Below are 14179 nucleotides of genomic sequence, written 5' to 3'. Positions count from 1 at the left end.
TAAGTCTGCTGTGACCATCTCAGCAAATGATTCCACTAAATTGCCCCTAGCAAATTTGGGGTAGAAAGTGGAATTGGATTTAAACTTTGTTAAACGTTCATTTTCACCCACTCTATTTTCATCAGTAGATGTTTTATTTTTGGCAAAAAACCTCTTTAGAGCTAATTTTCGAATAAATTTTTGTACATCTATATAAATTTCAAAATTGTTGGGGTCACTTGTTGGAGTGAACGTTAAACCTTTACTTAATACTTGCTTTTCATATTTAGTTAGCTTATATTTGCTTATATTAAATATATTTAATTGTTGTTTAAATTTCTTTAGTTCTTTTATTCGCTTATTGTTCTGGCTGTTTTTTTCTTTCCCACCTCTTCTACCACTCTCCCTATTTTTCTTTTTCTTGAATTGGGTGAATTCCCTTTTTTGTCCACTTTTTTTCTCTGGTATTCCTCGTCCCTCTCTCTCTTCCAATCTAAAAAAGAAAACATTGGTTTCTTTTCCACATTGGAATTTTGTGAACATCCTTGTTTTTTATCACTGATAGTTGGATTGGGGGCTTTTGTGGGACTTCCCGCATTTTTATTAGGTTTTTTCTTATTTGTTGGGGATTTGGTGGGACTTGACCTTTTCTGTTGTGTGTCATTTTCCTGCAAACCTCTTAATTGATGGAAAGGAGAATTCATACTATACTTGGGTGTAGTATTAGTGTCTTCTATATTGACTTCCTTTCCTTTTCTAAAATTAGTGTTATTTACTTCATCATTTTTCTTTCTACTGTTTCTATGATTAGATGGAGTCCTATCTCTGGATCCATCATATTTGGACTTTTCTGGTGCCTATTTCCTATCATATCTTTTGTTGCTTTTACGAAAATTCTGGCTTTTATCTGTATTAGAAGATTTTTTCCAATTTCTATATTTACCTTGGGCATAGTCTAACTTGTCCCTATGGTGTTTAATCCTCTTATTTTCTTTTATTTCTTTTTCTATTTGTTTTGTCTTTTTTTCAACTTTGTCTTCATATAACATTTTTTCTGAACTAGTAATGGTTTCCAGATATTCTTGGATTTCCACAATTTCATTATCTAGTTTCTGAAGTAATTTTCTCCTATTCATAATGAGAAATCTCATTAGTTCAAATGAACAGTTGTCCAATAATCTGTTCCATTCTAAAATAAATTGATCACTTTCAAAATCAGTTGTTGGGGATTTGAAAATTCGAAGACCCCTTGGGATCATCTTTTGTTCAAAATATTTTTCTAGAGCTACCGCATCCCACAATTGACAGGATTCGTGTATTAACAATTTTTCTAGTTTATCATATGTAGCTTCTAGATCTTCTACATTATCATTATCCTGTATCATCATACAGTAGGTGGGTCATTAGTTGGTTCAGTTGAAAATATGGAGTCTATATCTAACCCTCTGCTATTGCGATTGTTAAATAAAGAACTAATTTTAGTTGTAATACTAATGTAACACAGCTGCTGACACTTTAGATATTCGCAAGGTGATGGAAAAAAAGTGTAAATAGCGCTAGTGTAAACAATATGCAATATACAATATACAATATTAGAACCTGTGATACAGAGTTGATAAGGTAGTCCTTGAGCAGCCTGAGAGGTTGATCTGGTATCTCCCAACCAGATATATAGTCTGTGTGGATGAAACCTCCTGTGGCGCTGTAGGAAGAATGGACGCTGATTCTCTTGCAACAGATCTTTTCTTTGAGCTGAAAAACCTCAGAGAATGGAAGACAAAAAAAAAGGCAAAAAACACCGCAATAGTGTATTACCCAGGGATAGGCTAGTGTATACAAATCAAGAGCAATTTATTAAAACATGACAATTGAGACATATAACATATAGACAATTAATAGATTAATCAGATATAAAACTTCCAAGCGCTTGTGCTATGGAAGATGTGCTGCTCCGCCTTGGTAAAATTGAAATCCTACTCACCGAACATGAGTAGGACATGTGCAAGGGTTTAGGGTCTTTTCCTCCAGAAGACACCGCTCGCTGTGGAGTGCATCCGTCTTTTCATGCGGGGGGACCGGTTTCAATACTCGTGGGCTCGTTGATCACTTGCCGCCGTCCGAGTTCGCCCAATCGTCTCCTCCGATGACGTCACCGCCTGGAATCCAAAGCTACAGTGTCCCTGAGTTGCCAAAAACCACTCCTACGCGTTTCGAAACTCCTATTGATGGGTCTCTTCGTCAGGGATGGTTGCTACATGGGATTATGCTTCTATTTATACCTCAGAATGTTCAGATAGGATAGTTGTTGTAATTGTCTTTTGGGTACACCCTAATTAGAAGTCCTTCGTTATAGGCATATAATTACATCAAGTTCATTTGTATTTCAACATTTGTTGTACATAAAACAGTTTATACACAGATAACATGAAACGTAAACCTTGATACAAATCACATTAGTATTAATCACATTGGTATTTAATGAATGAAGCGCAATAAAGTTTTAAAAAGTTTTAAAATGACTTGCTATTGATTTTATTCATGCTGTGACTCAGGGACTGATATTTGTAATATAGTTGATACGTTAATAGACTCATTTTGAACTAATGTTCAAACTAGAGTCAAATGATAATTCCCTGATGTCAGCATGGAAAACAGCAATATCAATACAATACAGACAGAATCTATGCAGATGGACACGCAAATATGCATATATACTTTTAGTTAGACTTTTAATTATAGTTATAGTTGACACCAGAAACTTGATGGTCAGCAAGCACTTGTGTACATATAGTTAGATACTAATTACTCAGAGAGACATATCTTGAGAGACTAAAGAACAATGAATTTTATATAATATATAATACTATGTGAATATATAGTGTCAAACATATATATAGTTTTAATTTTAACTATATATGTATTGAAATACTGTGATATCAATTATAATATAATAAAAATATTATTATCATTATATTATAAAATATTGAATCAAATTTTCAAAAAATTATTAAATCAAAAAATTATTAAATCAAAACTTTTGGTGATGATACTACGTGAATATATAGTGTCAATGTGAATTATTATTTAATTGTAATATTAAACGTGATGTGTGGAATGTGTTGAATATTAAATACTATACTAAATTAAATGTGTGATTTTATGTGATGATAATTGTGATATTAAATCAATTTTTGGATTGGTGATCACACAAATACTGACATTGCCGGCAGACACTGGTTGGGGCATATTGCTCCTTATTTGAGGAAGGCTGATACAGTAGATCAAATTCAACATTTAGACCTAGGGGACTGAGTGTTTTTAATTCAAATATCCAATAGGATTCCCTTCTAGATATAATGTTTATTTTATCGCCCCCTCTTTTGCAGAATGTAGGACATTCTATGGCATGACATTTTAGTCCTGCTGGACTTTGTGCATGATTTAATTTGAAGTGGAGAGACACATTATGGGCTTCAAAGCCTCTTTTGATATTATATATGTGCTCTCCTAGTCTTCTTTGTAGTGTTCTGCCCGTGCGGCCCACGTATTGTAGACCGCACGGACATTCAAGCAGATATATTACAAATTGACTGTGACAATTTATTAGGGTTCTAATTGAATATTCTTTATGTGTAACATTTGAAGAGAACTTTTGAGTCTTAATACTATGTTGACATGCTGTGCATTTGGCACATGGAAAGTATCCTTTAATTACGTCTCTTGTATTCATCATGTTTTTACTGAAAGGGCAACTGGGGGACAGTTTAGTTTTTAAATTGTTCGCTTTTCTAAAGTATATTTCTGGTTTTTCTTTCAGAAATCCTTTCAGGATGTCATCTTGCCTCAGAAGGCCCCAGTATTTCTCAAAAGTTTTCTTGATCTGCGGTGCCAATGTGCTATACTTTGTAATAAATGCAACTGTCTCTGATTTATTACTGGTTATTTCTTTTGGTTTGTATTCCAATAAATCTGACCTAGTCATTGCTTTTACTGTCTCTATGGCATTGTCTAACTGGTGTTTGTTGTACTGACGGTCAACAAACTTCTGTTTTAGTTCTTGTGCCTGTTCGTCAAAAACTAAAGGATCCGAACAATTACGTTTGATTCTGACCAGCTGTCCTTTAGGAATATTTCTAATCCATCTTGGATTATGATGACTGCTGGCCAGAAGGTAATTGTTGGCTTGTACAGGTTTATAGAATGTTTTTGTTTTCAAGATGTTATTTTCTATGTACAGCTGTAGATCCAAAAATTCTATACAGTTCCGACTTTCCTTAAATGTGAATTTTAAATTTCTATCATTAGAGTTTAAATCTATTTTAAATTTCTCCAGTTCATACTCCGTGCCCCTCCATATGAATATCACGTCGTCAATGTAGCGCCGCCATAGGACCAAATTCACTCCCAGTTCTATGTTGGACCAGATGACATCATCCTCCTACTTACCCATATATAGGTTTGCGTAACTGGGAGCGAATTTGGTACCCATGGCGGTGCCACATGTCTGAAGATAGAATTGTTCTTGAAATAGAAAAAAATTATGCCGTAGTATGAAATTGATAGATTCCACTAGAAAGGTGACCAGCTCAAATGACAAAGATTTATCGTTTTCCAAAACGGATGCTATTGCTTCACATCCCTTATCATGCGATATTACTGTATATAGCGATGTCACATCGGCCGTGACTATGATATAATTTTGTTGCCATTGAATGTCCCTCAGAATTTGTAGTATGTGTGTGGTGTCCTTAAGATGGGAACGCAGTTTTATTACATATTTTTGCAAATGGTGATCAATATATTGGGATAATGATGATGTCATTGATCCTATGCCTGATATTATTGGGCGACCGGGGGGTTTCATCAGATCTTTATGTATCTTTGGTATCATATAAAAGATAGGGATTCTCGGATGTAGATTGTACAAAAATTCGTACTCCCTATCGTTTATGACACCTTCTTTTACTGCTCCCTCAAGCATGGATTTTAATATTTCCTGATAATTTGATGTTGGATTTTTATTTAGTGGAAGGTATGTATTTTTATCCTCTAGGATACGCAAAGACTCCTCAATATAGTAGGTCGCATCCATGACTACGATGCCCCCCCCCTTGTCCGCCGACTTTATCACTATCTGATTGTTGTTTTCTAATTGTGACATTGCCTGTTTTTCATTAGTGCTTAAATTCTCCCTTGTTGTTCCGTCCCTCAAGATATGTCTCTCTAAGTCTGCTGTGACCATCTCAGCAAATGATTCCACTAAATTGCCCCTAGCAAATTTGGGGTAGAAAGTGGAATTGGATTTAAACTTTGTTAAACGTTCATTTTTCACCCACTATTTTCATCAGTAGATGTTTTATTTTTGGCAAAAAACCTCTTTAGAGCTAATTTTCGAATAAATTTTTGTACATCTATATAAATTTCAAAATTGTTGGGGTCACTTGTTGGAGCGAATGTTAAACCTTTACTTAATACTTGCTTTTCATATTTAGTTAGCTTATATTTGCTTATATTAAATATATTTAATTGTTGTTTAAATTTCTTTAGTTCTTTTATTCGCTTATTGTTCTGGCTGTCTTCTACCTCTCTCCCTATTTTTCTTTTTCTTGAATTGGGTGAATTCCCTTTTTTGTCCACTTTTTTTCTCTGGTATTCCTCGTCCCTCTCTCTCTTCCAATCTAAAAAAGAAAACATTGGTTTCTTTTCCACATTGGAATTTTGTGAACATCCTTGTTTTTTATCACTGATAGTTGGATTGGGGGCTTTTGTGGGACTTCCCGCATTTTTATTAGGTTTTTTCTTATTTGTTGGGGATTTGGTGGGACTTGACCTTTTCTGTTGTGTGTCATTTTCCTGCAAACCTCTTAATTGATGGAAAGGAGAATTCATACTATACTTGGGTGTAGTATTAGTGTCTTCTATATTGACTTCCTTTCCTTTTCTAAAATTAGTGTTATTTACTTCATCATTTTTCTTTCTACTGTTTCTATGATTAGATGGAGTCCTATCTCTGGATCCATCATATTTGGACTTTTCTGGTGCCTATTTCCTATCATATCTTTTGTTGCTTTTACGAAAATTCTGGCTTTTATCTGTATTAGAAGATTTTTTCCAATTTCTATATTTACCTTGGGCATAGTCTAACTTGTCCCTATGGTGTTTAATCCTCTTATTTTCTTTTATTTCTTTTTCTATTTGTTTTGTCTTTTTTTCAACTTTGTCTTCATATAACATTTTTTCTGAACTAGTAATGGTTTCCAGATATTCTTGGATTTCCACAATTTCATTATCTAGTTTCTGAAGTAATTTTCTCCTATTCATAATGAGAAATCTCATTAGTTCAAATGAACAGTTGTCCAATAATCTGTTCCATTCTAAAATAAATTGATCACTTTCAAAATCAGTTGTTGGGGATTAGAAAATTCGAAGACCCCTTGGGATCATCTTTTGTTCAAAATATTTTTCTAGAGCTACCGCATCCCACAATTGACGGGATTCGTGTATTAACAATTTTTCTAGTTTATCATATGTAGCTTCTAGATCTTCTACATTATCATCATCCTGTATCATCATAGGTGGGTCATTAGTTGGTTCAGTTGAAAATATGGAGTCTATATCTAACCCTCTGCTATTGCGATTGTTAAATAAAGAACTCATTTTGGTTGTAATACTAATGTAACACAGCTGCTGACACTTTAGATATTTGCAAGGTGATGGAAAAAAAGTGTAAATAGCGCTAGTGTAAACAATATGCAATATACAATATACAATATTAGAACCTGTGATACAGAGTTGATAAGGTAGTCCTTGAGCAGCCTGAGAGGTTGATCTGGTATCTCCCAACCAGATATATAGTCTGTGTGGATGAAACCTCCTGTGGCGCTGTAGGAAGAATGGACGCTGATTCTCTTGCAACAGATCTTTTCTTTGAGCTGAAAAACCTCAGAGAATGGAAGACAAAAAAAAAGGCAAAAAACACCGCAATAGTGTATTACCCAGGGATAGGCTAGTGTATACAAATCAAGAGCAATTTATTAAAACATGACAATTGAGACATATAACATATAGACAATTAATAGATTAATCAGATATAAAACTTCCAAGCGCTTGTGCTATGGAAAATGTGCTGCTCCGCCTTGATAAAATTGAAATCCTACTCACCGAACATGAGTAGGACATGTGCAAGGGTTTAGGGTCTTTTCCTCCAGAAGACACCGCTCGCTGTGGGGTGCGTCCGTCTATTCATGCGGGGGGACCGGCTTCAATACTCGTGGGCTCGTTGATCACTTGCCGCCGCCCGAGTTCGCCCGATCGTCTCCTCCGATGACGTCACCGCCTGGAATCCAAAGCTACGGTGTCCCTGAGTTGCCAAAAACCACTCCTACGCGTTTCGAAACTCCTATTGATGGGTCTCTTCGTCAGGGATGGTTGCTACATGGGATTATGCTTCTATTTATACCTCAGAATGTTCAGATAGGATAGTTGTTGTAATTGTCTTTTGGGTACACCCTAATTAGAAGTCCTTCGTTATAGGCATATAATTATATCAAGATCATTTGTATTTCAACATTTGTTGTACATAAAACAGTTTATACACAGATAACATGAAACATAAACCTTGATACAAATCACATTAGTATTAATCACATTGGTATTTAATGAATGAAGCGCAATAAAGTTTTAAAAAGTTTTAAAATGACTTGCTATTGATTTTATTCATGCTGTGACTCAGGGACTGATATTTGTAATATAGTTGATACGTTAATAGACTCATTTTGAACTAATGTTCAAACTAGAGTCAAATGATAATTCCCTGATTTCAGCATGGAAAACAGCAATATCAATACAATACAGACAGAATCTATGCAGATGGACACACAAATATGCATATATACTTTTAGTTAGACTTTTAATTATAGTTATAGTTGACACCAGAAACTTGATGGTCAGCAAGCACTTGTGTACATATAGTTAGATACTAATTACTCAGAGAGACATATCTTGAGAGACTAAAGAACAATGAATTTTATATAATATATAATACTATGTGAATATATAGTGTCAAACATATATATAGTTTTAATTTTAACTATATATGTATTGAAATACTGTGATATCAATTATAATATAATAAAAATATTATTATCATTATATTATAAAATATTGAATCAAATTTTCAAAAAATTATTAAATCAAAAAATTATTAAATCAAAACTTTTGGTGATGATACTACGTGAATATATAGTGTCAATGTGAATTATTATTTAATTGTAATATTAAACGTGATGTGTGGAATGTGTTGAATATTAAATACTATACTAAATTAAATGTGTGATTTTATGTGATGATAATTGTGATATTAAATCAATTTTTGGATTGGTGATCACACAAATACTGACATTGCCGGCAGACACTGGTTGGGGCATATTGCTCCTTATTTGAGGAAGGCTGATACAGTAGATCAAATTCAACATTTAGACCTAGGGGACTGAGTGTTTTTAATTCAAATATCCAATAGGATTCCCTTCTAGATATAATGTTTATTTTATCGCCCCCTCTTTTGCAGAATGTAGGACATTCTATGGCATGACATTTTAGTCCTGCTGGACTTTGTGCATGATTTAATTTGAAGTGGAGAGACACATTATGGGCTTCAAAGCCTCTTTTGATATTATATATGTGCTCTCCTAGTCTTCTTTGTAGTGTTCTGCCCGTGCGGCCCACGTATTGTAGACCACACGGACATTCAAGCAGATATATTACAAATTGACTGTGACAATTTATTAGGGTTCTAATTGAATATTCTTTATGTGTAACATTTGAAGAGAACTTTTGAGTCTTAATACTATGTTGACATGCTGTGCATTTGGCACATGGAAAGTATCCTTTAATTACGTCTCTTGTATTCATCATGTTTTTACTGAAAGGGCAACTGGGGGACAGTTTAGTTTTTAAATTGTTCGCTTTTCTAAAGTATATTTCTGGTTTTTCTTTCAGAAATCCTTTCAGGATGTCATCTTGCCTCAGAAGGCCCCAGTATTTCTCAAAAGTTTTCTTGATCTGCGGTGCCAATGTGCTATACTTTGTAATAAATGCAACTGTCTCTGATTTATTACTGGTTATTTCTTTTGGTTTGTATTCCAATAAATCTGACCTAGTCATTGCTTTTACTGTCTCTATGGCATTGTCTAACTGGTGTTTGTTGTACTGACGGTCAACAAACTTCTGTTTTAGTTCTTGTGCCTGTTCGTCAAAAACTAAAGGATCCGAACAATTACGTTTGATTCTGACCAGCTGTCCTTTAGGAATATTTCTAATCCAACTAGGATTATGATGACTGCTGACCAGAAGGTAATTGTTGGCTTGTACAGGTTTATAGAATGTTTTTGTTTTCAAGATGTTATTTTCTATGTACAGCTGTAGATCCAAAAATTCTATACAGTTCCGACTTTCCTTAAATGTGAATTTTAAATTTCTATCATTAGAGTTTAAATCTATTTTAAATTTCTCCAGTTCATACTCCGTGCCCCTCCATATGAATATCACGTCATCAATTTAGCGCCGCCATAGATGGGGGATGCTGCGGAAAATGAGGAACGATGGGAAGATCATGGGGGACGCTTTGGAAAATGGGGAACGATGGGAAGATCATGGGGGATGCTTGGGAAAATGGGGAACGATGGGAAGATCACGGGAGATGCTGGGGAAAATGGGGAACGATGGGAAGATCATGGGGATGCCAGGGAAAATAGGGAACAATGGGAAGATCATGGAGGATGCTGGGGAAAATGGGGAATGATGGGAAGATCATGGGGGACACTGGGGAAAATGGGGAAGGATGAGTAGATTATGGGGGACTCTAGGGAAAATGGGTAACGATGGGAAGATCATGGGGGACGCCGGGGAAAATGGGGATGATGGGAAGATAATGAGGGACGCTGGGGAAAATGGTGAACGATGGGAAGATCATGGTGAACGCTGGAGAAAATGAAGAACGATTTGAAGATCATGGGGGATGCCCAGAAAATGGGGAATGGTGGGAAGATCATGGGGGATGCTGGGGAAAATGGAGAATGATGGGAATATCATGGGGACACCAGGGAAAATGGGGAACGATGGGAAGATCATGGAGGATGCTGGAGAAAATGGGGTACGATGGGAAGATCATGGGGGATGCTGGGGAAAATGGGGAAGGATGGGAAGATTATGGGGGATGCTGGGGAAAATGGGGAATGATGGGAAGATCATGGGGACGCTGGGGAAAATAGGGAATGATGGGAAGATCATGGGGGACGCCGGGGAAAATGGGGAACGATGGGAAGATCATGAGGGATGCTGGAGAAAATGATTGAACGATGGGAAGATCATAGGGGATGCTGGGGAAAATGGGGAACTATGGGAAGATCATGGGGGACGCTGGGGAAAATGGGGAACAATGGGAAGATCATGGGGGACACTGGGGAAAATGGGGAATGATAGGAAGATCATGGGGGATGCTGGGGAAAATGGGGAATTATGAGAAGATCATGGGGGACGCTGGGGAAAATGGGGAATGATGGGAAGATCATGGGGGACGCTGGGGGAAATGGGGAATGATGGGAAGATCATGGGGGATGCTGGGGAAAATGGGGAACGATGGGAAGATCATGGGGGATGCTGGGGAAAATGGGGAACGATGGGAAGATCATGAGGGATGCTGGGGAAATGGGGAAGGATGTGAAGATCATGGGGGATGTAGGGGGAAATGGGAACGATGGAAAGATCATGGGGGACACTGGGGAAAATGGGGAACGATGGGAAGATCATGGAGACGCTGGGGAAAATGGGGAATGATAGGAAGATCATGGGGGATGCTGGCTAAAATGGGGAATGATAGGAAGATCATGGGGGATGCTGGGGAAAATGGGGAATTATGGGAAGATCATGGGGGACACTGGGGAAAATGGGGAATGATGGGAAGATCATGGGGGACGCTGGGGGAAATGGGGAATGATGGGAAGATCATGGGGGATGCTGGGGAAAATGGGGAACGATGGGAAGATCATGGGGACGCTGGGGAAAATAGGGCATGATGGGAAGATCATGGGGACGCTGGGGAAGATGGGGAACAATGGGAAGATCATGGGGGACGCTGTGAAAAATGGAGAATGATGGGAATATCATGGGGGATGCTGGGGAAATGGGGAAGGATGGGAAGATCATGGGTGACGCTGGGGAAAATGGGGAGCGATGGGAATTTCATGGGGGACGCTGGGGAAAATGGGGAAGGATGGGAAGATCATGGGGACTCCGGGGAAAATGGGTAACGATGGAAAGATCATGGGGGACGCCAGCGAAAATGAGGAATGATGGGAAGATCATGGGGGACGCCAGGGAAAATGGGGAACGATGGGAAGATCATGGGGGATGCTGGGGAAAATGGGGAAGGATGGGAAGATCATGGGGGATGTAGGGGGAAATGGGAACGATGGGAAAATCATGGGGGACACTGGGGAAAATGGGGAACGTTTGGAAGATCATGGGGGATGCTGGGGAAAATGGTTGAACAATGGGAAGATCATGGAGACGCTGGGGAAAATGGGGAACTATGGGAAGATCATGGGGGACGCTGGGGAAAATGTGGAATGATGGAAGATCATGGGGGATGGTGGGGAAAATGAGGAACGATGGGAAGATCATGGGGGACGCTTTGGAAAATGGGGAACGATGGGAAGATCATGGGGGATGCTGTGGAAAATGGGGAATTATGGGAAGATCATGGGGGACGCTGGGGAAAATGGGGAATGATGGGAAGATCATGGGGGACGCTGGGGGAAATGGGGAATGATGGGAAGATCATGGGGGATGCTGGGGGAAATGGGGAATGATGGGAAGATCATGGGGGATGCTGGGGAAAATGGGGAACGATGGGAAGATCATGGAGGATGCTGGGGAAAATGGGGAACTATGGGAAGATCATGGGGGATGCTGGGGAAAATGGGGAAGGATGGGAAGATCATTGGGGTAGCTGTGGAAATTGGATGAACGATGGGAAGATCATGGAGACGCTGGGGAAAATGGGGAACTATGGGAAGATCATGGGGGACATGGGGAAAATGGGGAACGATGGGAAGATCATGGGGATTGCTGGGGAAAATGGGGAAGGATGGGAAGATCATGGGGGATGTAGCGGGAAATGGGAACGATGGGAAGATCATGGGGACACTGGGGAAAATGGGGAACGATGGGAAGATCATGGGGGATGCTCAGGAAAATGGTTGAACGATGGTAAGATCATGGAGACGCTGGGGAAAATGGGGAACTATGGGAAGATCATGGGGGACGCTGGGGAAAATGTGGAATGATGGAAGATCATGGGGGATGCTGGGGAAAATGGGGAACGATGGGAATATCATGGGGGACGCTTTGGAAAATGGGGAACGATGGGAAGATCATGGGGGATGCTTGGGAAAATGGGGAAGGATGGGAAGATCATGGGGGATGCTGGAGAAAATGGGGAACAATGGGAAGATCATGGGGGATGCTGGGGAAATGGGGAAGGATGGGAAGATCATGGGGGATGTAGGGGGAAATGGGAACGATGGAAAGATCATGGGGGACACTGGGGAAAATGGGGAAAAATGGGAAGATCAGGGAGACGCTGGGGAAAATGGGGAATGATAGGAAGATCATGGGGGATGCTGGGGAAAATGGGGAATGATAGGAAGATCATGGGGGATGCTGGGGAAAATGGGGAATTATGGGAAGATCATGGGGGACACTGGGGAAAATGGGGAATGATGGGAAGATCATGGGGGACGCTGGGGGAAATGGGGAATGATGGGAAGATCATGGGGGATGCTGGGGAAAATGGGGAACGATGGGAAGATCATGGGGATGCTGGGGAAAATAGGGCATGATGGGAAGATCATGGGGACGCTGGGGAAGATGGGGAACAATGGGAAGATCATGGGGGACGCTGTGAAAAATGGAGAATGATGGGAATATCATGGGGGATGCTGGGGAAATGGGGAAGGATGGGAAGATCATGGGTGATGCTGGGGAAAATGGGGAGCGATGGGAATTTCATGGGGGACGCTGGGGAAAATGGGGAAGGATGGGAAGATCATGGGGACTCCGGGGAAAATGGGTAACGATGGAAAGATCATGGGGGACGCCAGCGAAAATGAGGAATGATGGGAAGATCATGGGGGACGCCGGGGAAAATGTGGAATTATGGGAAGATCATGGGGGACATGGGGAAAATGGGGAACGATGTGAAGATCTTGGGGGATGCGGGGGGAAATGGGGAAGGATGGGAAGATCATTGGGGTAGCTGGGGAAAATGGTGGAACGATGGGAAGATCATGGAGACGCTGGGGAAAATGGGGAACTATGGGAAGATCATGGGGGACATGGGGAAAATGGGGAACGATGTGAAGATCTTGGGGGATGCGGGGGGAAATGGGGAAGGATGGGAAGATCATGGTGGATGTAGGGGGAAATGGGAACGATGGGAAGATCATGAGGGACACTGGGGAAAATGGGGAACGATGGGAAGATCATGGGGGATGCTGGGGAAAATGTGGAATGATGGAAGATCATGGGGGATGCTGCGGAAAATGAGGAACGATGGGAAGATCATGGGGGACGCTTTGGAAAATGGGGAACGATGGGAAGATCATGGGGGATGCTTGGGAAAATGGGGAACGATGGGAAGATCACGGGAGATGCTGGGGAAAATGGGGAACGATGGGAAGATCATGGAGACGCTGGGGAAAATGGGGAACTATGGGAAGATCATGGGGGATGCTGGGGAAAATGTGGAATGATGGAAGATCATGGGGGATGCTGCGGAAAATGAGGAACGATGGGAAGATCATGGGGGACGCTTTGGAAAATGGGGAACGATGGGAAGATCATGGGGGATGCTTGGGAAAATGGGGAACGATGGGAAGATCACGGGAGATGCTGGGGAAAATGGGGAACGATGGGAAGATCATGGGGATGCCAGGGAAAATAGGGAACAATGGGAAGATCATGGAGGACGCTGGGGAAAATGGGGAATGATGGGAAGATCATGGGGGACACTGGGGAAAATGGAGAAGGATGAGTAGATTATGGGGGACTCTAGGGAAAATGGGTAACGATGGGAAGATCATGGGGGACGCCGGGGAAAATGGGGATGATGGGAAGATAATGAGGGACGCTGGGGAAAATG

The sequence above is a fragment of the Ascaphus truei genome, chromosome 3 (genome assembly GCF_040206685.1).
Source record: "Ascaphus truei isolate aAscTru1 chromosome 3, aAscTru1.hap1, whole genome shotgun sequence".
Lineage (NCBI taxonomy): Eukaryota > Metazoa > Chordata > Amphibia > Anura > Ascaphidae > Ascaphus > Ascaphus truei.
The sequence above is the reverse complement of the archived record's forward strand: the minus strand, read 5'-3'. Positions refer to the sequence as shown.